The following is a 26858-nucleotide window of genomic DNA, read 5'->3' on the forward strand; positions in this document are numbered from 1 at the left end:
TAGCTTAGATGTGGTGTCCCTATACATGTCTATTGAACATGAATTCAGTCTAAGTGTCGTCGATGGGGCTCTGGCGGCACGGTGCTCTCCCCGGCTGGGCCCCGGTTTTTCCTCTGCCTTTTGGAGGTGGTCCTGAAGAGGAATAATTTCCTCTTTGGGGACACCTTCTTCCAACAACAACGGGGTGTGGTGATGGGGTCCAATGTGGCCCCAACTTATGCCAACATCTTCATGGCAGAGGTGGAGGACAGACTGGTTCATCATTCTGAACATCTTGGTGAAGTCCTGTGCTGATGGCGCTACATCGACGACATTTTTATGACTTGGAGCGGTACTATGGATGCGCTAGATGAGTTTCATCAGCTTCTGAAGGGTGGGATCCCGGGCCTACAATTTACGGTGACATCTTCTCAAAAAGAGTTACAATTTCTAGATGTTAGGGTATATGTAGAGGAAGGTAGATTGAAGACAGACCTCTTTCAGAAACCAACGGATATAAATAATTTGTTAAAATATGACAGTAACCATCCCCGACGTATGCTTGACTTGCTCCCTTGGAGCCAGATGCTACGGGTAAGGAGGGTGGTATCAGAGGATGAGACATTTGAAGTGAGAACTAAAGAGATGGGTAAGACATTTGCAGAGAGAGGCTATCCAAGAAAATTATTGCAGAGTACCAGAGTTAAGGTGGGTTTGGTTGACAGAGAGACCACACTTCATTCCACATCTACTGTTAAGATTGGTAAAAGCATTCCCTTTGTTTCTACATTTGGTACGCATAGTGGGGCTATATCCAACATTCTCAGGAAACAGTGGCATATACTACAGAGAGGTTAACCTTCAATACGCGGGTTCACTAATCCTCCATTAATGTCATATAAAAGAAGTGCCAGTTTAGGTGATAGACTGGTGAAATCTGATGTGGGTGAAATACGTGGGGATGGACAGCAGTATCTAACACCTAGGAAAATGGATAACTTTCCATGCCTAGGTTGCTGCAATTGTGGTAATCTTATTAAGGTGCGATACCTTTGCCCATCCCTACAGTGGGAAGACTTTTATAAAATCAAACAGTATTATACCTGTAGATCGAGAGATGTTATTTATATCCTACAGTGTCCGTGCAGCATGATATACGTGGGAGAGACCACGATGGAGATTAGGGAACGTATTAATAAACATAAGAGCACGATCAGAAAACAGACAATGGATAAGCCAGTAGCTAAACACTTTGTGGAATGTGGTCACTGTGTCAACCAGCTCAGGTTCAGGGTGATGGACTCGGTAGGTTCCCTTAGAAGAGGTGGGGACAGAGGGCGTATCCTCGGGAAAAAAGAGTTACAGTGGCTTTTCACACTGAACTCTGTGCAGCCCTATGGACTCAACATTGAGTTCAATGTGAATAACATTGAATAGATTTAGTGCAGTAAGTGGATATAATATGGATTTATGTGGTATATCTGATCCAGTATAGGTGGATGCATTTGTTTTTTATGATTTTTAGTGTTTATATGGATATATTTATGTCACAATTGTAACCTGATATATTTTACACTTTTTTTACAGCATTTTATTGAAGCATCTCAGTCTGTCTCCGGATATTGGGACTCCTGTTGCGGCCTCCAGATGTGGTAGGACTTGATACTAAGGCCTTTTTGGCCTATCAAATTGTGCCTTTTTGGCTCTAATTCAGTGTGGTTTATATTCTATTAGTCCATACCGGGGGTGGGCGGACTGTGGCTCTACAGCTGCTGTGGGATTGCGGCTCCCAGCATGCCCAGTCTGCTTACAGCTATTAGCTTGCAGCGGGGCATGGTGGGATTTGTGGTGTTGCAGCGGCTGGGGAGCCGCGGTTTGACCTCCTCTGGTTTATACAATCTCCAATAATTTATGTAATCTACACTAGTATCGGAATATGGTTATAGCATGCATTGTACTGTGCTTAAATAGATAGGGCAGCGGATCGATATGGTATTTATACGCATCCATTTTTACCCCTGGCTACATGGGGATACGGTTGTTTATATAAATATTCGCTAGGTATATCAAGATTCACATTTATGCGCCCGGATCTCGCGTATATCCCATGCATATTTAAATGTGGATGAACAGGAGGAGACTAGGAGGAGATTACAGTAGGTGTTTGTGATATTGTGCTTTTAGCACGACAGCGTCGCGCTGATACTCGGCGACATGGTGCCGAGATCTCGCACTCACTGGAATAGTGACAGCACATCCCAGCAAGCGCGTCATAGAAGCGACGGGAGATCCGACTTGGATTCCCGCCAATTCTACACGTGTGCGGCGTTTGTTATGAATCCTGAGGGGGAAGTCCCCGCCGGATTTTAAATAAAAATCCGGCATGGGTCCCCCCCTCAGGAGCATACCGGGGCCTTAGGTCTGTTATGGGTTGTAAGGAGAGCCCCCCCTACGCCGAAAAAAATGGCGTAGGGGGTCCCCCTACAATCCATACCAGACCCGTATCCAAAGCACGCTACCCGGCCAGCCAGGAAGGGAGTGGGGACGAGCGAGCGCCCCCCCCCCCCTCCTGAGCCGTACCAGGCTGCATGCCCTCAACATGGGGGGGTTGGGTGCTCTGGGGCAGGGGGCGCACTGCGGCCCCCCCACCTCAGAGCACCCTGTCCCCATGTTGATGAGGACAGGGCCCCTTCCCGACAACCCTGGCCGTTGGTTGTCGGGGTATGCGGGCGGGAGGCTTATCGGAATCTGGGAGCCCCCTTTAATAAGGGGGCCCCCAGATACCGGCCCCCCACCCTAAGTGAATGAGTATGGGGTACATCGTACCCCTACCCATTCACCTGCAAGAAAAGTGGTAAAAACACAAATAAACCACACAGTGTATTAAAATATTTTATTTTTCTGCTCCGGAGGCCGCCCCCTGTCTTCTTTATTAGCTCTTTTACCAGGGGGGGCTCTTCTTCTTCCGCTATCCCGACGGGTCTTCTCCGCTATCCGGGGGGTCTTCTCAACTCTCCGGGGTTCTCCTTCTGTCTTCGCCGCTCTCCGTTGTTGACTCGGCGCACCCCGGTTCTTCGTCTCGCGAGATCTCGGATTTTAAATAAAAATGTACCCCATACGATGTACCCCATACTCATTCACTTAGGGTGGGGGGCCGGTATCTGGGGGCCCCCTTATTAAAGGGGGCTCCCAGATTCCGATAAGCCTCCCGCCCGCATACCCCGACAACCAACGGCCAGGGTTGTCGGGAAGGGGCCCTGTCCTCATCAACATGGGGACAGGGTGCTCTGAGGTGGGGGGGCCGCAGTGCGCCCCCTGCCCCAGAGCACCCAACCCCCCCATGTTGAGGGCATGCAGCCTGGTACGGCTCAGGAGGGGGGGGGGGGGGGGGGCGCTCGCTCGTCCCCACTCCCTTCCTGGCTGGCCGGGTAGCGTGCTTTGGATACGGGTCTGGTATGGATTGTAGGGGGACCCCCTACGCCGTTTTTTTCGGCGTAGGGGGGGCTCTCCTTACAACCCATAACAGACCTAAGGGCCCGGTATGCTCCTGAGGGGGGGACCCATGCCGGATTTTTATTTAAAATCCGGCGGGGACTTCCCCCTCAGGATTCATAACAAACGCCGCACACGTGTAGAATTGGCGGGAATCCAAGTCGGATCTCCCGTCGCTTCTATGACGGCTCTGTCTCCATCGCGGCAAGCCAGCTCAGCGCTGGCTCCCGCGATGGGGCTCGTAGGTGCTCAATCTCGCCGAGAAAGAGAGCGAGATTGACACAAAATCGGGTTCACCTACTGTATGTGGTCATGTGATCTTCACATGACCATGATGTGACCAGGGTCACATGATCGGTGTGCTCCCCAGGTCCTGAACACTTGTGGATGATAGCACTGACATGCGCAATGCGCCTCTGGAGACGCGCAATGTGAGTCCCGTTGGCCGTGATGAACGGACAATACTGTGATGCACTGTTTAAGGTGAGCACATGTCATGCACCTGAATGAATGAATAACTTATATAGCGCTACAATTGCAAACTAAATTGCCTCAAGGCTCTTTTGCAGCCCTTGACCGCCTGTGCTTTCAGAAGAGATGGTTCTTGAGCTTCTTCCTGAAGGCTAGATGGTTTTCTTCTGAGCGGATCTCCGCAGGTAGAGTGTTCCATAGCCGGGGTCCTTGGACTGCGAACCCTCGTTCGCCTTTTGATTTGTAGCGGGTCTTGGGGATATGGAGGAGGTTCTGGTTAGCTGACCGGAGGGGGCGACCCTTGTGTACATTTATGGGTGAGGCAGATGGTCTTGAATTTGATCCGATCCTTCACGGGTAGCCAATGGAGGGTCTTCAAGGACGAAGTAATAGATTCCCAGTTTTTTTTTCCAGTTATCAGTCTGGCGGCTGTGTTCTGGACAACTTGTAAACGTGAAATTTGGTATTTGGGAAGTCCTAGATAGAGGGAGTTTGCGTAGTCCAGTCGGGAATTGATGGTTATTCCTACTGCTGCTGCGTCTCCTTCAGGGATGAAGGGAATGAGTCTGCGCAGCAGGCGAAGAAGATGATGGGATCCACTGACTACTGATCCTATTTGTGACTCTGAGGTTTTTGACTTTGGTGCTGGGTGTAATGGTTTGTCCGAGGATGGTGGGTGGCGTGCATGTCATGCTAGAGTTTTTGTTTCGGTTTGCATGAAGGAAGAGGAGTTCTGTTTTGGAACCATTGAGTTTTAGAGAGCTCTCAGTCATCCACTCATCGATCAATAAGAGGCAGATTTCCAGGGCGTGGTATTAATCTTTTTTGTTGGTAATGCGTAAGTAAAGTTGGGTGTCATCAACGTAGGAATGATAGAGCAGATCTTGGTTGGTGATGATTTTGAGGAGTGGTCGGAGGTAGATGTTGAAGAGCACAGGCGACAGGGGTGATCCTTGAGGGACTCCGCATGTGATTTTACGTGCTTCTGAGGTGAAGGCTCCTAGTTTCACTTTCTGGGATCGGTTCTCCAAGAAGGATGCGAACCAGGGTAGATCCGAGTCTGCGACTCCGGCAACTTCTGTGAGACGAGTGAGCAGGGTTTGATGATTTACTGTGTCGAAAGATGCGCTGAGGTCCAGCAGCACCAGGAGGCATGATTCTCCTTCATCTGCTGCTTCGAGGACATCATCCCATATTTTGAGGAGCGCCATTTCTGTCCCGTGGCCAGGGCGGAATCCAGATTGAAGTGGGTCCAAAAGTTTGTGGGTGTCCAAATGGGGTTGCACCTGTGGGCGTATGCATTTTAGTTTGATTATAAGACACTATTCATTGGTTGTGATGTTAATTGTAAAAAGCTGCCATATATTGTATTGGCTCCCCCTTTTGTGAGTTCACCTCACGCATTGCACCCGCGCGGAAAACTCGCCCATGGGAAAGAGGCCTACAAAGACCAGGTTATCCTCCAATGGGCTTGCCCCTCCAAATTACATAAAACTTCCCTTTTAGGCCTCATGCACACGACTGTTTTTCGGGTCTGCATCCGAGCCGCAGTTTTTGCGGCTCGGGTGCAGACCCATTCACTTCAATGGGGCCGCAAAAGATGCGGACAGCACTCCGTGTGCTGTCCGCATACTTTGCTCCGTTCCGTGGCCCCGCAAAAATAATATAGCATGTCCTATTCTTGTCCGTTTTGCGGACAAGAATAGGCATTTCTACAATGGGCCGCCCGTTCCTTTAATTGGGGAAGGCACACGGGCGGTTTGCGTTTTTTGCGGATCTGCGGACCGCAAAAAAACTGAACGGTCGTGTGCATGAGGCCTTAGGCTACTGTCTGTCCTAGCATAAGATGAAGCAGGAACAGAGTCCCACCCACCAGCTTAGATGTTTGGTGGAAAGGAGAAGGAGGGAGAGAAAGTCTGCAGACAAAGACACTGGTCCAGATTTATTAACATGTCGGGGCCTAAAATCTGTCTAAAAAGTGGCACAAACTGGTGCAATTTTAGCACAATGTGGCACAACTAGGGTTTATACACTTAGTATCAATATTTTTCTGATACATTGTGACCTGTTCCCTCTCAACCCCTTAAGGCCCGAGCCTATTTTCATTTTGATTTTCCTCCCCACATTCTAAAAACCATAATTTTTTTTTTTTTTTACTTTCACATAGCCATATGAGGCTTTATTTTTCGATGGACAAGATGCATTTTTAAGGGTACCATTTAATTTAACATGTCTGGAAAAAAAAAATCTTTGTAGGGTAAAATTGAAAAAAAATCCACCCAGTTTTTCTGGGGTTTTGACATTATGGGGTTCATTGTAGACTAAAAATTACATAATGTCCTTATTCAGTAGCTCAATACGATTACAATTATACCAAATTTGCATTTATTTTGTTTTATCACTTAAAAAAATTTTTTTTTACAAATTTGAATTTTTCTTTGCATTGCCATTTTCAATTTAATATTTCAGTCTACAGAGCTATATGAGGGCTATTTTATTGTGGGACGAACTGTAGTTTTTATTGGTCCCATTTCAGGGTATGTACAACTTTGTGGTCACTGTTATTCCACTTTTTTGGGGGGACAGGGTGACCACAAAATGGTGAATCATGTGTTTTTATTGCTTTCTCCATTGCTGACATTCACTGTGCAGGAAATAAAAAAATATATATTTTAATAGTTCAGACATTTTCAAACGATAACTGCTAGGTTAATATTTTTTATATACTTGTATGTAAACTTGGGACAGGGGGATTTAAACTTAAAGTGTAACTGTCATATTTATTTTTATTTGCTAGTTTATTAGAGCTAGGCATGTATGCCAGAGTTAGGCTACTTTCACACTAGCGTTCGGAGCGGATCCGTCTGATGTTTCATCAGACGGATCCGCTCCGATAATGCAGACGTTTGCATCCGTTCAGAACGGATCCGTCTGCATTATAACTTAGAAAATTTTCTAAGTCTGAAAGTAGCCTGAGCGGATCCGTTCAGACTTTACATTGAAAGTCAATGGGGAACGGATCCGCTTGAAGATTGAGCCATATGGTGTCATCTTCAAGCGGATCCGTCCCCATTGACTTCCATTATAAGTCTGGACGGATCCGCTCGCCTCCGCACGGCCAGGCGGACACCCGAACGCTGCAAGCAGCGTTCAGGTGTCCGCTCACGGAGCGCTGGCAGGCGGATGCATTCTCAGTGGATCCGCCTCCACTGAGAATGCATTGGGGCCGGACGGCTGCGTTCAGGACCGCTCGTGAGACCCTTCAAACGGAGCTCACGAGCGGACACCTGAACGCAGGTGTGAAAGTAGCCTTAGTCTGTCAATTATTGTCAAAATATCTGAAATTACCTTATAATGACAGCTTTCATTAATGTCTTCTATCCCTTCCCACTGGTCCCTTAACCCCTTAAGGAACCATGACGTACATGTATGTCATATCTGGCCGTGACTTAAGGACCAGTGACGTACATGTACTGCATGGTGATCATAGAAACATAGAATGTGTCGGCAGATAAGAACCATTTGGCCCAGCTAGTCTGCCCAATAAACTGAATACTATGAATAGCCCCTGGCCCCTTCTTATATGAAGGATGGCCTTATGCCTATCCCATGCATGCTTAAACTCCTTCACTATATTTTCAGCTACCACTTCTGCAGGAAGGTTATTCCATGCATCCACTACTCTCTCAGTAAATTAATACTTTCTGATATTACTTTTAAACCTTTGCCCCTCTAATTTAACCGCCTCCGGACCGCCTAACGCAGGATTGCGTTCCGGAGGTGGTCGATTTGTTCCTCTTCGACGCGTCATCTCGCGAGACGCGAAATTTCCTGTGAACGCGCGCACACAGGAGCGCGCGTTCACAGGATCGGGAGGTAAACGAGTGGATCTACAGCCTGCCAGCGGCGATCATTCGCTGGCAGGCTGTAGATGCGATTTTTTTAACCCCAAAAAGGTATATTAGACACTGTTTTGTTAACAGCGTCTAATATACCTGCTACCTGGTCCTCTGGTGGTCCCTTTTGCTTGGATCGACCACCAGAGGACACAGGCAGCTCTGTAAGTAGCACTAAAGACCACCCTCCCCTGTCACTTATTAACCCCTTATTAACCCTTGATAACCCCATATTAGACTCCCTGATCACCCCCGTCATTGATCACCCCCCTGTAAGGCTCTATTCAGACGTCCGTATGTGTTTTGCGGATCAAGAATAGAACATGTTTTATAGGCTCTACAAAAAAAAACGCAGTGTTCGCCCGATCAGGCCTGATCTTGTGCGCACACTTGCGTTCAGTCTGCCCCACCGCAGTGACTTGCCAAGTTTGTATAAATGCCAACTTTGTATAAAAAAATGGGAAAAGTTGTCTTTTGCCGAGATATTTATCTCACCCAGCATGGGTATATGTAAAATGACACCCCAAAAACACATTGCCCAACTTCTCCTGAGTACGGCGATACTTTTTTGCAGCCTAGGTGGGCAAAGGGGCCCACATTCCAAAGAGCACCTTTAGAATTTCACAGGTCATTTTTTACACATTTTGATTTCAAACTACTTACCACACATTAGGGCCCCTAGAATGCCAGGGCAGTATAACTACCCCACAAGTGACCCCATTTTGGAAAGAAGACACCCCAAGGTATTTTGTGATGGGCATAGTGAGTTCATGGAAGTTTTTATTTTTTGTCACAAGTTAGTGGAATATGAGACTTTCTAAGAAAAAAAAAAATCATCATTTTCCGCTAACTTGTGACAAAAAATAAAAAGTTCTATGAACTCACTATGCCCATCAGCGAATACCTTAGGGTGTCTACTTTCCGAAATGGGGTCATTAGTGGGGTGTTTGTACTGTCTGGCCATTGTAGAACCTCAGGAAACATGATAGGTGCTCAGAAAGTCAGAGCTGCTTCAAAAAGCGGAAATTCACATTTTTGTACCATAGTTTGTAAACGCTATAACTTTTACCCAAACCATTTTTTTTTTTATCAAAGACATGTAGAACAATAAATTGCTAAGCATCTAAGCATCTCTGGGAACTCCTTCAAGACTGTTGGAAGACCATTTCAGGGGACTACCTCTTGAAGCTCATCAAGAGAATGCCAAGAGTGTGCAAAGCAGTAATCAAAGCAAAAGGTGGCTACTTTGAAGAACCTAGAATATTACATATTTTCAGTTGTTTCACACTTGTTTGTTATGTATATAATTCCACATGTGTTAATTCATAGTTTTGATGCCTTCAGTGTGAATCTACAATTTTCAAAATCATAAAAATAAAGAAAACTCTTTGAATGAGAAGGTGTGTCCAAAGTTTTGGTCTGTACTGTATATATATATATATATATATATATATATTATTATTATTATTTTTTTTATAAAAACAAATAATAATCTGATTTATTATTAAGTCAATACTGACTTTGACTTACTTATAGCACTACTGTGCTTTTTCTAGATCTACGGGTTTCCCATTCTCGGCATATAAGGATCTCTGCAATTAGAAGCGGCTGCGTATTTATCTGACACGCAGGCATCCGGGTCATGTAAGCCACGTTTTATCTTAGAGTAGGGTAGTTTAGGTTATAGCCAGTAGGAGCTAACACTCTGTTTATGTATTTAGTCTTATAGCTGTTTCTGCATCCACAAGCAAACAACTTCAGGTATAGTACTATTATGGTAGTCTTCCACAACTCACGGGTGATTAAAAAAAAAAAAAACATTTTCAACACATAGCTTTACATAGGACTTGAAGATGTCTGATAGGTCCACAACGACGTTATAACCGGTCACGACTACAAGCCACACGCTTCGATACGCATGTTACGTCCTAGATACACATAGCTGTCTACATGTCTGTCACGTCCACAGATACGTTAAGTCCTGTCACGACTACAGGCAACGATTCGATACGTTTGTCACGACTACAGACAGGTTCAGGTCCTGTTATCACTACAGTTGACGTCTTGCATGCCTTAGTTCGCTGTCATGGGTCAGCCGATACTCGCTGGGTGCTTCACAGTAAGTTCTATGGTATCCACATCTTCCGGTTCTGCCACTGGGGGCTTGTAGGGTGATTTGTGTGCTGGGTAAGAGTCACGTGTGCAGATACGATGGTTCTTAGCACGTCTTGGCTTAGGTGAATTCAGGTGGTGGGTTTTTCTGTTCTACATTAACCATGTCATGTTTTAGTTAAGATGTCTCAAGAATCCATGGTGGGCGACACATTATCTTCCCGTGCAAACGTGGCATCAGGTTCAGCAAGAGACTCCAGGCAGTCGTTAAGATCGTGGACAGTGCCCAAGTTGATGGCAGAGCTGACCAAAAGAGGCATCCCATTCCCAGCATCCGCAAGGAAGGCTGAACTCTTTCGTTTGCTGTCTTCAGATCCGGCGGGCCAGAGTCAGGAGACGGTTTCCATAGCTACGATCCACCTGCACGTGGCCATCAACTCTATGGCATCATCTATGTCGGACTTTCAAACTAGATTAGAGTAGGTCGAAGCTGGCAATACAGCTACTCGTTTGATGGCACAGAGTGCGGTGGGGTCTTCTAGTTCCTGCAATAGTATAACTGGTGGGTCAGGTCTAACACCCTCTATAGCACCTTTTCATTTTATTCCTGCCAACATTAGGCAGGATATAATTGATGGCAAGGATATTAATTTAGCATCTTTGCTAATAGCAGCACATGAGGCACCGGACAACAAAACCATAGTCTGTGGTGAGGTTTCGGTTGTGCTCAAATCCAAAGACCGTTGAACAGGAAACTCAGCATCCCAGAGTTTGTTTTAGCTTTCAGCTTATATAGGGATGTTGTTTGTTCAGGTAATTCTCAGCGCAGGGAAGAGTTAGACCTGTATATGTACAAGGTGGTGGATTTGGCTTATAAGTATGGTGGGTCAGCTTTTTACGACTATCACCGTTCTCTCTAAGCAAAAGCTGCAGCGGCGTTGGTTCAATTCCAACATACGGTGGATTGGTCTAATATTGATACAGAGCTATTCTGTAGACACTTTGCCTGGCTCAAAGCCTCAGCCTGCTCCAAATGTAATTCATACTCGCATATGACGGACTGCTGCTCAGTCGGTGATAACCCAGCTCTGTCACAGGCTAGTAGTACTCCTGGGCCGTCAGTCAGCAGGACTGCATCGGGGGTGGACAAGTTGGGGCGACCCATCAAGTATTTGGGCAAATCCCAAATCTGTAATAACTTTAATTTGGTGGTCTGTCATTTCAACCAATGTAGGCTATTGCATTTATGTGCGATATGTTTCAGAGCCCACTCCCGGGCATCTTGCCCACAGAGAAACCAGGAACCGGCATGACTAGGCGTGGTGAATGTCGGCCTCCTTCAGTCTTTTCTAGGTTCTCATCCAGATACCAACTGGGTGCAGTTCATCATTAAGGGTTTGTCAGCAGGTTTCCATACAGGCTTACTGGCCCTTCCTCAGTCCAACTATGAATGTAAGAACCTACTGTCAGCCTCGAAGGATCCCGAAGCCGTTTCTCAGCTTATTCAGGCCGAGCTGAATAAGGGGTATCTCATTGAGCCATTTGATCAACCACCCTTCGATTGTTGGAGGATTAACCCAGTTGGTGTAGTGGCTGGCAAATTTAGCAATAAAAAGAGGCTAATCTATGACCTGTCAGCTCCACATTCTTTACCGGTACCTAGCCTTAACTCATTAATCCCTTCAGAGGAATTTTCAATGAGATATGCATCCATTGATGAAGCTATTCAGGTTATTCTCAGTCTGGGTAGGGGAGCTTTGCTATCTAAGGCCGACATTACTGATGCCTTTAAGTTGCTCCCTGTCCAACCAGAGTTGTGGCAATGGTATGGGATTAAGTGGTCAAATAAGTACTACTTCGCTAACAAATTGACCTTTGGTTCAAAATCTAGTCCCTGGATTTTTAACCAGTTTGCCATAGCCCTGCATTGGATACTTCAAGAACTGTTCCGGGTCAACCACGTCATTCACTATCTGGATGACTTTCTGTTAATAGAATACCCGAACCATGCGCCTCAGGACCTACAGGTGCTGCAAGCGATGTTTTCAGATCTCAGGGTCCCTGTTGCCCCGCACAAGTTGGAAGGTCCTGACACTACCATTACGTTTCTTGGCATTTGCTTAACCCCTTAAGGACATAGGACGTACCGGTACGCCCTATTTCCCGAGTCCTTAAGGACCAAGGACGTACCGGTAAAATCGGAATTCCGGCGCCGCGGGGGTTAATCGGAACGGGATGCCGGCTGAAATCATTCAGCCAGCATCCCGTAACAACGCAGGGGGGGTCATTTGCCCCCCCCCCCCGTATCGGCGATCGCAGAAAACCGCAGGTCAATTCAGACCTGCGGTTTTCTGCGTTTCCGGTCCATTCGGGTGTCCTGTGACCCGATGAACCGGAAAAAGACTGCGATCAGTGGCGTAATAATACACCACCTATCGCAGTCCGAGGATTTGGAGAGGCGGTGCTGGCCCTGGTGCTGAACGCCGCTGTCCAGGGTGCTGATTGGTGCAGGGGAGAGAGGCGCGAGATTCAAACTTCCTGCGCTCCTCTCTCCCCTCCTCTTCCTGTCCAGCACCCTGACCGTGCAGCATCGTCCAGCACCAGCTCCTGCGTCCCCCTAATCGGCATACATCACCCTCCTGCACCCATCGCCACCCAGGTAGGTTAGGGTCAGTGAGGGAGAGGCACCGTTAGGCAGGGAAAGAAGGGAAAAGTAAGTTAGAAAAAAAAAAAAAAAGTACTTTTATTCCAAACTTCCATCTATCCATCTAACCCTAACCCAGACCCCCCCTGCCACTTGCCCCCCCCCACCAGCCCCCCCACCCCCCCACCAGCCCCAGTGAGGATGAGGATGACCCCACATTACTTTTATCATCCGCATCCTCCTCATCATCATCGGATGACGATGAGCCGCCAGGCGGAGCCAGGGGCCCCACATGCTAGGGATCCTGTGGCCCACCCTAGTACGAGCCGCCCTGGGGTTCGTACTGGTTTCCCGGCCCACCAAATAAGTCCACCGGAGCCCCCTGCCGATGAACTTAGTTGGTGTCCCCCAGTGGACTTTGAGCCTGAGATTCCGGATTTTGCTGGCAATCCTGGAATCCAGATTCCCACAGTGGGGTTTACTGAAATAGACTATTTTAGTTTTTTTTTCAGTAACCCACTGGTGAATTTGATGGTGGAGCAGACGAATCTGTACGCCCAACAGTTCGTCGCTCAAAACCCAGGCTCAGTTTTGGCTAGACCCGGTGGCTGGACGCCGGTCAGTGCAGCCGAAATGAGGACATTTTGGGGCCTCGTGCTGCATATGGGTCTAGTCCAAAAACCCAGTGTCAGGCAATACTGGAGTGGGGACGTCCTATACCAGACCCCACTGTACAGTATGGTCATGACACGTACACGGTTTGAGGCCATCCGGAAATGTCTGCATTATTCCGATAATGCAGCATGTCCACCCCGAGGTGATCCTGCCTATGACCGGCTGTATAAGATACGGCCGGTCATCGATCACTTTGGGGCCAAATTCATGGAGGCCTACGTACCTGGAAGGGAGGTCGCGGTTGATGAGTCTCTCGTTGCGTTCAAGGGGAGACTCAGTTTCCGCCAATACATTCCCACAAAGCGGGCGAGGTATGGCGTGAAGCTATACAAAATTTGTGAGAGTACCTCAGGGTACACTTACAAATTTCGTGTGTACGAGGGGCGAGATTCCCGTATTCAACCCCCAGAATGTCCCCCCACTCTGGGTGTTAGCGGGAAACTCGTGTGGGACCTTATGTACCCACTGCTGGATAATGGTTACTACTTGTACGTGGATAACTTTTATACCAGCATTCCCTTGTTCAGGTCCCTTGCCGCCAGATCCACGTTCGCTTGTGGGACCGTGCGGAAAAATCAACACGGCCTCCCTGCCTACCCCCTCCAGGTACCTATCCCCAGGGGTGAGACCCGTGCCCTTACCAGTGGAAACCTGTTGCTGGTCAGGTATAAGGACAAGAGGGATGTCCTTATGCTGTCCACAATCCACGGTACCGGCACCACCCCTGTCCCTGTGCGAGGTACCGCGACAATCGGTATATGGGAGGAGTTGATCTCTCTGATCAAGTCCTCACGCCATATAACGCCATGCGCAAAACCCGAGCATGGTACAAAAAAGTTACGGTCTACTTGGTACAGGTTGCCATGTACAACTCTTTTGTACTATCCCGAAGCGCTGGCAGCACAGGGACATTCCTCCAGTTCTATGAGGCAGTCCTCAAGGCCCTGATCTTTTCGGACCGGGAAAGAGCAGGCCGGAGTTCCTCGGGAACTGGAGGCGCCCGGATCGTCCCTGGCCAACACTTTCCAGGTGTGGTCCCCCATACTGGAAAGAAGGGACGAACCCAAAAAAAGTGCAGAGTGTGTCACAAGAGGGGGATACGGAAGGACACCACTACTCAATGTGACACGTGCCCCGATCATCCGGGCCTCTGCATTATCAATTGCTTCAGGGACTATCACACTTCCATGGAGTACTAAATTTTTATAATCCCCAACAGTCCACTAGAGAACATAAAACACTATGGCTCTCAGACTTTGGAGACACGGAAACAATTTTTCTTTCCCCAAAAAATATTAGTTTTAGTGCAGGCATCCTCAAACTGCGGCCCTCCAGATGTTGTAAAACTATAACTCCCAGCATGCCCAGACAACCTACAGCCATCAGCAGGGCATGGTGGGAATTGTAGTTTTACAACATCTGGAGGGCCGCAGTTTTAGGATGCCTGCTTAGTGTTTCCAAAGTCTGAGAGCCATACATATTGGGCATCGTCGCGTGCGTAAAAGTCGTCGCTATAAAAATAACTTTTGACCAAACGCCTCGGATGAACGGTGTTAAAAATATTAAATAAAAACTGTGCCAAAACACCCATTTTTGGGCAAAATTTCAATTTGAATCCATTTTGCCGGTAATAAAGCAAGGGTTAACAGCCAAACAAAACTAAATATTTATTGCCCCGATTCTGGTTAGAAACACCCCATATGTGGTCGTAAATGGCTATATAGCCGCACGGCAGGGCATAGAACGAAGGGAACTCCATACGGTTTCTGGAAGGCAGATTTTGATGGACAGTTTTTTTTTTTATACCATGTCCCATTAGAAGCCCCCCCTGATGTAGCCTAGACTAGAAACTCCAAAAAAGTGACCCCATCTAAGAAACTACACCCCTCAAGGTATTCAAAAGTTACTTTACAAACTATGTTAACCCTTTAGGTGTTCCACAAAACTAAATCGCGAATGTAGAAACAATTTTAGAATTAAATTTTTTTGTTACATTGCCTCAAAAAAGAGTAAAATAGAGCAACCAAAAATCAAATTTACCCCAAAAATAGTCCCAAAACAACAACCACCTTATCCCGTAGTTTCCTAGATGGGGTCACTTTTATGGAGTTTCTACTCTAGGGGTGCATCAGGGGGCTTGAAAGGGTACATGGTGTAAATAAACCAGTCCAGCAAAATCTGCCTTCCAAAAACCATATGGTGTTCCCCTTCTTCTATGTCCTGCCGTTTAGCCAAATAGTAGTTTACGACCACATATGGGGTGTTTCTGCAAACTACAGAATCAGGGCAACCCATTTTGAGTGTTGTTTGGCAGTTAACCCTTGTTTTACTCCTGGAAAAAATTGATTATATTGGAAAATTTTCCAAAAAATTGAAATTTCTAAATTGTTTCTCCATCTGCCATTAACTCTTGCGGAACACCTAAAGGGTTAACAAAGTTTGTAAACCCAGTTTTGAATACCTTGAGGGGTGTACTTTCTTAGATGGAGTCACTTTTTTGAAATTTCTATTCTGGGGGTGCAACAGGGGGCTTCAAATGGGACATGGTATAAACAAAACCAGTCCTGCCAAATCTGCCTTCCAAAACCCATATGGTGTTCCCCTCCTTCTATGTGCTACCGTTCGGCCAAACAGTAGTTTACGACCACATATGGGGTGTTTTTGCAAACTACAGAATCAGGGCAACCCATTTTGAGTGTTGTTTGGCAGTTAACCCTTGTTTTACTCCTGGAAAAAATTGATTATATTGGAAAATTTTCCAAAAAATAGAAATTTCTAAATTGTTTCTCCATCTGCCATTAACTCTTGTGGAACACCTAAAGGGTTAACAAAGTTTGTAAACCCAGTTTTGAATACCTTGAGGGGTGTACTTTCTTAGATGGAGTCACTTTTTTGAAATTTCTATTCTGGGGGTGCAACAGGGGGCTTCAAATGGGACATGGTATAAACAAAACCAGTCCTGCCAAATCTGCCTTCCAAAACCCATATGGTGTTCCCCTCCTTCTATGTGCTACCGTTCGGCCAAACAGGAGTTTACGACCACATATGGGGTGTTTTTGCAAACTACAGAATCAGGGCAACCCATTTTGAGTGTTGTTTGGCAGTTAACCCTTGTTTTACTCCTGGAAAAAATTGATTATATTGGAAAATTTTCCAAAAAATAGAAATTTCTAAATTGTTTCTCCATCTGCCATTAACTCTTGTGGAACACCTAAAGGGTTAACAAAGTTTGTAAACCCAGTTTTGAATACCTTGAGGGGTGTACTTTCTTAGATGGAGTCACTTTTTTGAAATTTCTATTCTGGGGGTGCAACAGGGGGCTTCAAATGGGACATGGTATAAACAAAACCAATCCTGCCAGATCTGCCTTCCAAAACCCATATGGTGTTCCCCTCCTTCTATGTGCTACCATTCGGCCAAACAGTAGTTTACGACCACATATGGGGTGTTTTTGCAAACTACAGAATCAGGGCAACCCATTTTGAGTGTTGTTTGGCAGTTAACCCTTGTTTTACTCCTGGAAAAAAATTATTATATTGGAAAATTTTCCAAAAAATAGAAATTTCAAAATTGTTTCTCCATCTGCCGATAACTCTTGTGGAAGATCTAAAGGGTTAATAAAGTTTGAAAAAACAGTTTTGAATACCTTGAGGGGTGTAGTTTCTAGAATTTTTGGGAGGTTTCTATTATCTAAGCCTCACAATATGACTTCAAACCTGAACTGGTCCATAAAAAGTGGGATTTTGAAGATTTCAGAAAATTTCTAAATTTGCTTCTAAACTTCTAAGCCTTGTAACATCCCCAAAAAATAAAATATCATTCCCAAAATGCTACAAACATGAAGTAGACATATGGGGAATGTAAATTCATCACAATTTTTGGGGGTATTACTATGTATTACAGAAGTAGAGAAACTGAAAATTTGAAATTTGCTATTTTTTCAAAATTTTTGGTAAAAATTGTATTTTTTTATGCAAAAAAATTAACTTTTTTGACCCAATTTTAGCAGTGACCTGAAGTACAATATGTGACGAAAAAACTATCTCAGAACGGCCTGGGTAAGTTAAAGCGTTTTAAAGTTATGAGCACTTAAAGTGACACTGGTCAGATTTGCAAAAAATGGCCTGGTCCTTAAGGTGAAAATGAGCCCGGTCCTTAAGGGGTTAAACACTATTAGTATGGAAGCTAGTCTCCCGCAGGACAAATTGATTAGAGTTAAGGAGACAGTTCACAGGTTAGCACGCGTCAGGACTGTCACCAAAGCAGCTCTCCAGTCACTGCTTGGCATGCTCGACTTCGCTACACGCATCATTCCACAAGGCAGGTCGTTCATTGCTAGACTATTAAAGCTGTTGAAACATGCTCACGATCAAGATAGCCTGGTAGTCATAGATCAGAATGTGATGGCGGATTTAGTCATGTAGGATCAGTTCCTGTCACATTGGAACGGCATATCATTATTTGTCCGTCAGTTTCAAGTAAATCTCCAGTAGTTCATAGGGATGCCTCATCCTTAGTAGGCTTTGCAGCTATTTTTGGTCATAGGTGGTTGGCAGACCAATGGCCAGCGGAGGTGGTCAGGTTGGAGGGCTTCACCAGGTGTTCCTCATTATTCGAGATATACCCGCTGGTGGCAGCAGCTCAGGTGTGGGGCCCACTATGTAGGAATCAGTCAGTTCTCTTCCTGACAGAGATACTTAGGCCTTAGTAGAGATACTCACTAAGGGTAGATCGGCCTCCGCTCAGATTATGTCATTTGTGAGGAAACTCGTATGGTTATCACTTCAATATAATTTCCATATTATATGCGATCACATTAGGGGGCAAGCTTACGTAGTGGCGGATGCTTTATCTAGGGGTAACCTGTCGCTCTTCTTTCAGGTCTCTCCACAGGCAGACCGCACACCAGCAACCATTCCAGAGTTCGACCAGTTAGTGATGGACTAGCGGCTCACTTTACCACTGCTAGGTCTCTCATGACTAGATCGCTATCCGATAACACCTTGAGGATGTATAAGAAAGCTTGGGTGTCATTCTGTAAATTTAAGAGAACGCACCCGTCAGGGGGAGCAGGATATATATCTTATCTACTGGCATTTGGTGCATTTTGCCACTCACACCTGAAGCTGTCTTATAGTACTATTAAATCATATATGGCTGGGATACAACATCATTTGTATTTAAAGCATCCCCATCTACCATAATTGTTTTCAGCACATTGTGGCAATGTGAACATTGAGGTGTTGTTTCCCCAGGTTCCAGTCCGGGACTTGAGACATGCTCATGTCCAGGGATCCTATTTAATCCTGCTACTGGATCCTGGGTGTGGCTCACTCTGGAGAGTCTGTGTGTAGCAGAGGCCTGGGAAGGCTGTGTACAAGTGGGCTCAGCTGGGCAAGGCTGAGGGACCACGAGGCTGGGAGATAGCTTGGAGTTGGGGGGACTACTGAGCCCCAATCCCCCACAAGAAACAGTGAACTGGAGACAGTGGGCATACTGTGCTCTGTACAGCCAGGAGGCTGTGGGACATTGGCTGACAAAGCCGCACAAGTTCACAGGGTGTGAACTGTGACCTAGGTGAGTCAGGAAACTCTGTGTTAGTTAGAGCCTAGCCGGGCAAGTGTTTGTTATTTTATGTGGATGTCACATGTGTTCGGTGAAGCTGCGACTTCATGATGACCGATATTGGTTGGAGTGTAAAATAAATGCACTGTTTGGACCTGAAACCTGGTGTCCTAAAGTCATATCTGTGAGAATGACCCCAGAATAAGAGGCGATCCCTTACAATTGGTGTCGGATGCGGGCAGGTGTCCCTGCTGATAAGTAAAAGTGCTGGAAGCCTGCTGGTTTGCAGGAGCAGCGGCTGCTGGAAAACTGCTCGTGTTAATCTGGACATTTTTTTTCTGTGGTGCACACTGTGCAGGATTTTAAGGGCCAGAAGCCAGTGAGAGATACTGACATGTTTGGAAGGACTGTCAGTTGATATGAGGTGGATGGAGGATTTCACCAAGCAGCTGATGCGGGCCAATCTGAAGGCTAGCCAAAGGCAAATGATGTGGCAACAGGAGCAGGATAAGCTCATGTGCGGGTTTGACAAACAAAGAGACTTCCTAACCCAAGGCGTTTCCCATGGTAACCGCTGTGCAGAGGAACTGGGCAGTGACCTCGTGACTAGGAGCCAAGAACTGCAGGTTCTCGGGATGCGGTTGGATGCAGAGGTGGTGTATGCCGTTGCCAAGGGCAACCGACGGGAAGAGAGTGAGATGGAGAGCAGTGCGGCTCAAGAGTTCAAGTGTTTTCTGCCAAGGTGTACAGAGTCCTAGAGAGGATGTGCAAAGAAGCCGTAATGCTGTTGCTAAGAGCAACCAACCACGACAGCATGCAGCTGTCCGGCAACAGAGAGAGTGCTGCTGGAGATGTCACCAAGTGGGAAAGTGTGCACCTGATTGTCCTATGACCAGGAACGAAGGGCTGAAGGTTCCCAACATCCTGGAGAAGGAAGATGACTGCTGTGGAGACGTGCGTACAACACTGGGGAGCACCAAACCCGTGACGGCTGTGGGTAAGAGTGCTCCAGTTGTTTCTTATACAGCAGTTAAAATGACAGGGAGCAGGGCTCTGGAGGTTGGGCATGTTGGTGACCAGTGCCCTAATGTCTCAGAAGCCCTGTGCTGTGGTATGAGCCGGCAGCAGTTGCTATCTGCCGAGCCAGTGGGTGTAAAAACACCAGGACTAGAGACTGCTTCATCAATGTGTGACCTTGTGGAGACGGGCAGTCCAGTCCAGGCGTTGTTGGACGCAGAGAGCCAGGTGGTCCTGGTACCTGCCAGTCGGGTGGCTGAGAACTATGCGCAGAACTTTCATGGAGTTGGTATGGACTGTCCGGTGGCTCTCCCAGAGTGTGAGACTCCAGGGCAATCTGGGACTGGTGAACTTCGTGATGCAGTTTCACGTATACATAATGTGTTATTGGGCCGTAAAATCGTTTTGTTGCTGTGGGGTAAGGTAGACACTTCTGCAGATAGTGAGGAAACTCCTGCAGAACCTGTACCTGTCCCTTTAAGTGAAGATCTAAGGGAGCTGCACATTGACCTCCATGGGAAAAGAATGTTGACCATTGAAAACAATGGTGCTGGTAAAGTGCAAAGTGATGGTGACAAGAGTGCGGAAATGCAAAAAGAAAATGTGATGTCATATGAAATATATGGTGACCGTGATATATCTTTTCCATTGCAGGTTGTGGTCAGGGGAGAAGCGCCCCCTGGTGGTACAAATGTAAATGATGATGAAACTTTATTTTCTGCATCTGCTATGTTTCATGAAGCGCTATATGACTTAATCAAAAGGTTTGAAGAAATGCATATACAGTTGCAAGAAAAAGTATGTGAACCCTTTGGAATGATATGGATTTCTGCATAAATTGGTCATAAAATGTGATCTGATCTTCATCTAAGTCACAACAATAGACAATCAAAGTCTTCTTAAACTAATAACACACAAAGAATTAAATGTTATCATGTTTTTATTGAACACACTATGTAAATATTCACAGTGCAGGTGGAAAAAGTATGTGAACCCTTGGATTTAATAACTGGTTGAACCTCCTTTGGCAGCAATAACTTCAACCAAACGTTTCCTGTAGTTGCCGATCAGACGTGCACAACGGTCTGGAGTAATTCTTGACCATTCCTCTTTACAGAACTGTTTCAGTTCAGCAATATTCTTGGGATGTCTGGTGTGAAACGCTTTCTTGAGGTCATGCCACAGCATCTCAATCGGATTGAGGTCAGGACTCTGACTGGGCCACTCCAGAAGGCAGATTTACTTCTGTTTAAGCCATTCTCTTGTTGATTTACTTCTATGCTTTGGGTTGTTGTCCTGTTGCAACACCCATCTTTTGTTGAGCTTCAGCTGGTGGACAGATGGCCTTAAGTTCTCCTGCAAAATGTCTTGATAAACTTGGGAATTCATTTTTCCTTTGATGATAGCAATCTGTCCAGGCCCTGACACAGCAAACCAGCCCCAAACCATGATGCCCCCACCACCATACTTCACAGTTGGGATGAGGTTTTGATGTCTGTGTGCTGTGCCTCTTTTTCTCCACACATAGTGTTGTGTGTTTCTTCCAAACAACTCAACTTTGGTTTCATCTGTCCACAGAATATTTTGCCAGTACTGCTGTGGAACATCCAGGTGCTCTTGTGCAAAACGTGCAGCAATGTTTTTTTTGGACAGCAGTGGCTTCCTTGGTGGTATCCTCCCATGAAATCCATTCTTGTTTAGTGTTTTACGTATCGGAGATTCGCTAACAGGAATGTTAGCATATGCCAAAGACTTTTGTAAGTCTTTAGCTGACACTCTAGGATCCTTCTTCACCTCATTGAGCAGTCTGCGCTGTGCTCTTGCAGTCATCTTTACAGGACGGCCACTCCTAGGGAGAGTAGCAGCAATGCTGAACTTTCTCCATTTATAGACAATTTGTCTTACAGTGGACTGGTGAACAGCAAGGCTTTTGGAGATACTTTTATAACCCTTTCCAGCTTTATGCAAGTCAACAATTCTTAATCGTAGGTCTTCTGAGAGCTCTTTTGTGTGAGGCATCATTCACATCAGGCAATGCTTCTTATGAAAAGCAAACCCAGAACTGGTGTGTGTTTTTTATAGGGCAGGGCAGTTGTAACCAACACCTCCGATCTCATCTCATTGATTGGACTCCAGTTGGCTGACACCTCACTCCAATTAGCTCTTGGAAATAACATTAGTCTAGGGGTTCACATACTTTTTCCACCTGCACTTTGAATGTTTACATGGTGTGTTCAATAAAAACATGGTAACATTTAATTATTTGTGTGTTATTAGTTTAAGCAGACTGTGATTGTCTATTGTTGTGACTTAGATGAAGATCAGATCACATTTTAAGACCAATTTGTGCAGAAATCCATAACATTCCAAAGGGTTCACATACTTTTTCTTGCAACTGTAAGTAGTGTGGAGCAAAGCCCAGCTCCAGCTCACTGTTTGAATGTGCAGGAGAATATGATCGGGTTAGAGGGTGTACCAGAGGTGGAAATGCAGTCTCCACAATGTTGGTTGGTTACTAAGGAAGGGTCCCAGGGGGGAATTAGCTCATCGGTGGCCCTAGAGGTCAGGATTGATAATGACCCGAGCGGTATATATGACGTATGTGCTGTGACCGATGACAACTCAGAGACAGAAGCTTCCAGGTCAAGGTACTGCGAAATTAAAGTAGTTGCTAGTAGCAACCAGACAACAGTTATACCTGATGTGACGAGAGTTAAGTGGGGAGACGTCAGCCTAGTGACTGAGACCTATACCCAGGCAGTGGTAGATGACCAGACGTGTCAGTACAGCTGCAATCAGAAGGAGATAAGTGAGCTGAAGGATCTACTGCCTGATATCCAGGTGACATTAGAGCGGCTGAAGGGTGGTTTAAAACTGACCAGCCGGATCTCCAACAAAAGGAGGAGGCGGGAGCTCCCCGTGGAAAACGCGGCTGTAAAGATTGCGGAAGTTAAAGGTTGTGGGACTAAGAAGAAATCTAGAAAAGAAGCAAGCCAGAAAGCTAAGTTCTCCAGCGAAGAGATTACGGAGAAGGCCCTTAGACACTGTAGTCTAGGTAGGAAGGCAGTGTTTATGACAAACCAAGCTCTGATGGCCTGGATCTGGCAAAATAAAGGGAAGCATGTGACGCTGGCCATCTCTTCGAGGGGGAACGTTGAGCCGGAAGATGGCAGCATAACGCGGATGCCCTGTCACGAGCATCCAGTTGGTACATGTGTTCACCCCCACAGGTTTGAACAGAGGGGGGGATATGTGGCAATGTGAACATTGAGGTGTTGTTTCCCCAGGTTCCAGTCCGGGACTTGAGACATGCTCATGTCCAGGGATCCTATTTCCAGGATCCTGGGTGTGGCTCACTCTGGAGAGTCTGTGTGCAGCAGAGGCCTGGGAAGGCTCTGTCTGTGTGGTCTCAGCTGGGCAAGGCTGAGGGACCACGAGGCTGGGAGATAGCCTGGAGTTGGGGGGACTACTGAGCCCCAATCCCCCACAAGAAGCAGTGAACTGGAGACAGTGGGCATACTGTGCTCTGTACAGCCAGGAGGCTGTGGGACATTGGCTGACAAAGCCGCACGAGTTCACAGGGTGTGAACTGTGATCTAGGTGAGTCAGGAAACTCTGTGTTAGTTAGAGCCTAGCCGGGCAAGTGTTTGACCTGTGTGAAGTTGGCACCCCATGTTCTTAAATTTCAAAAAGAAATACACCATTCGTTTGTGCTGCATTTGTGCCGCAAAAATGAACGTTTGTGCCGGTTTGGTTCCTGAGATATTGCGCGTTAGATTTTTGTGAAGCCCTGCCCACTTTACACCGCATGTTTTTAAATTTCAAAAAGAAATACACCATTCGTTTGTGCCGCTTTGGTTTCCGAGATATTGCACGCTTGATTTGCACCCCATGTTTTTAACCCTGACCCTAGACCCCCCCAGGTGTGCTGCAGCTTGCCCCCCTCCTGCCCCCCCACAACTATTTTTGGGGCACAAGCATATTATTAATTTTTTTTCTGCGTACGCTGACTGTGGCCGGGACTCTTAGCGTCCGGCCACTGTTCGCGCATCGCACACCCCACCGCTGATCAACTTCAGACGGTTGATCAGGCCTTTTGGCCTTTTTATTTAATTTTTATTTTTTTGTCTGTTAGGTTTAGGATAAGTTCGCGAACACCCGTCCCCCCCAAACACACGCACACCAAATAAAGTTTATCACGCACACACACACTCCCCTATGGCCTGCCGGATGTTCTGGGCTGAGGAGGCATACGCCCAGCTTGCCTCCGAGTCTGAGAGCTCCAGTGAGGACGAGGATGACCCCACTTTCCTTTTGTCATCCGCGTCCTCATCATCTAGCGATGATGATGAGACCCCAAGGCGGCGGAGACACCGCCAGGCGGAGCAAGGGGACCACCATGCTAGGGACCCTGTGGCCCACACTAGTACGAGAAGCTCTGGGGCTCGTACTAGTTTTCCATGTTCATCTGAGGGGTTAGGTCATGGGGTATTTTTATAGAGCAGATTCTTACAGACGCGGCTATACCCTATATGTAAACTTTTTTTTTTTTTTAGTTTTACTAAATATTTTGGAAATTTTTTGTTTTAGTGTCTCAAGTCTGAGAACCATAGTTTTTTATCCGATTGTCAGTGGCTAAATTGGGAAAGGGGAACATAAATTTAGTACTCCATGGAAGTGTGGTACTCCCTGAAGCAACCAATAATGCAGAGGCCCGGATGATCGGGCACGTGTCACACTGAGTAGTGGTGTCCTTCCGTATCCCCTTCCTGTGACACACTCTGCACCTTTTTTGGGTCCTTCCCTTCTTTCCAGTATGGGGGACCACACCTGGAAAAAGTGTTGGCCAGGGACGATCCGGGCGCCTCCAGTTCCCGAGGTACTCCGGCCTGCTCTTTCCCGGTCAGAAAAGATAAGGTCCTTGAGGACTGCCTCATAGAATTGAAGGAATGTCCCTGTGTTGCCAGCACTACGGGACAGTACAAGGCAACTTGCACCAAGCAGACCGCAACTTTTTTGTACCATGCCCGGGTTTTGCGCATTGCGTTATATGGCTTGAGGACTTGATCAGATAGATAAACTCTCCATATACCGATTGCAGTCGACGATGCAATCGGGCATGAGGACCGTTGCCGCGGTACCTCACACAGGGACAGGGGTGATGCCGTTACCGTGAATTGTGGACAGTTCAAGGACATCCCTCTTGTCCTTATATCTGACCAGCAACAGGTTTTCACTGGTAAGGGCACGGGTCTCACCTCTGGGGATGGGCAGGGAGGCTGCATTGATTTTTCCGCACGGTCCCACAAGCGGACGTGGATCTGGAACAAGGGGATACTAGTATAAAAGTTATCCATGTACAGGTGGTAACCCTTATCTAGCAGTGGGTGCATAAGGTCCCACACAAGTTTCCCGCTAACACCCAGAGTGGGGGGAAATTCTGGGGGTTGAATACGGGAATCTCGCCCCTCGTACACACGAAACTTGTAAGTGTAGCCTGAGGTACTCTCGCAAAGTTTGTACAGCTTCACGCCATACCTCGCCCGCTTAGAGGGAACATACTGGCGGAAAATGAGTCTCCCCTTGAAAACAATGAGAGAACCATCAACCGCAACCTCCCTTCCAGGTACATCGGCCTGCACAAATTTGGCCCCAACGTGATCGATGACCGGCCTGATTTTGTACAGGCGGTCATAGGCAGGATCACCTTTGGGGGGGACATGCTGCATTATCTGCATAATGCAGGCATTTCCGGATGGCTTCAAACCGGGTATGTGTCATGGCCATACAGTAGAGTGTGGTCTGGTAGAGGACGTCCCCACTCCAGTAATGCCTGACACTAGGTTTCTTGACTAGGCCCATATGCAGCACGAGGCCCCAAAATGTCCTCATCTTGGCTGCACAGACCGGAGTCCGGCCACCGGGCCTAGCCAAAAAGGAGCCCGGGTGTTGAGCAATGAACTGTTGGGCGTACAGGTTCATCTGCTCCAACATCAGATTCACAAAGTGGTCACTGAAAAAAAGACTAAAGTAGTCGTATTCAGTGAAGCCCACTGTGGAAATCTGGATTCCTGGTTGGCCTACAAAATCAGGAATCACGGGCTCAAAACGCTCTGGGGTATACCAGACAAGTTCACCGGTAGGGGGCTCCGGTGGACTTAACTGGTGAGGCGGAAAACTAGTACGAGCCCCAGAGCTGCTCGTACTAGGGTGGGCCACAGGGTCCCTAGCATGGTGGCCCCCTTGCTCCACCTGGCGGCGTCTCCGCCGCCTTGGGGGCTCATCATCATCGTTAGATGATGAGGAGGACGCGGATGACAAAAGGAAAGTGGGGTCATCCTCGTCCTCACTGGGGCTCTTGGACTCGGAGGCAAGCTGGGCGTATGCCTCCTCAGCCCAGAACATCCGGCGGGCCATAGGGGAGTGTGTGTGCGTGAAACTTTATTTGGTGTGCGTGTGTGTGGGGGGACGGGTGTTTGCGAACTTATCCTAAACCTAACAGACAAAAAAAATAAAAAAATTTAAATAAAAAAAAGGCCAATAAATGTGAATAAAAAAAAAAATTATAATTCAAACTCGCTGATCAACCGTCCGAAGTTGATTAGCGGTGGGGTGTGCGATGCGATAACAGTGGCCGGACGCTAAGAGTCCCGGCCACAGTCAGCGTACGCAGAAAAAAATAAAATAATATGCTTGTGCCCCAAAAAAAGTTGTGGGGAGGAAGGCAAGCTGCAGCACACCTGGGGGGGTCTAGGGTCAGGGTTAAAAACATGGGGTGGAAAGTGGGCGGGGTTTCAGCAAATCAAGCGTGCAATATCTCGGAAACCAAAGCGGCGCAAACATTAATTTTTGCGGCACAAACTCAGCACAAACGCAGCACAAACGAATGGTGTATTTCTTTTTGAAATTTGAAAACATGGGGTGGAAAGTGGGCGGGGTTTCAGCAAATCAAGTGCGCAATATCTCGGAAACCAAAGCGGCGCAAACGTTTATTTTTGCGGCACAAA

At 46.8% G+C, this 26858-nt stretch overlaps 1 protein-coding gene and 1 long non-coding RNA gene across 4 annotated transcripts in view; both read right to left on the bottom strand.

Annotated features, from left to right (window-relative positions):
- The window catches only part of PDE10A (phosphodiesterase 10A), a 384127-nt gene that overhangs the window by 205526 nt on the left and 151743 nt on the right, over nucleotides 1-26858 (bottom strand). The window lies entirely within an intron of this gene.
- On the bottom strand, nucleotides 1756-25972 carry LOC120998583. Its single transcript, XR_005778437.1, has 3 exons — nucleotides 25962-25972; nucleotides 20954-20960; nucleotides 1756-1859 (listed from the first exon to the last, which is right to left on the bottom strand). It is a non-coding gene; the product is annotated as an uncharacterized LOC120998583 (long non-coding RNA).

The sequence above is a fragment of the Bufo bufo genome, chromosome 4 (genome assembly GCF_905171765.1).
Source record: "Bufo bufo chromosome 4, aBufBuf1.1, whole genome shotgun sequence".
In the NCBI taxonomy this organism is placed as follows: domain Eukaryota; kingdom Metazoa; phylum Chordata; class Amphibia; order Anura; family Bufonidae; genus Bufo; species Bufo bufo.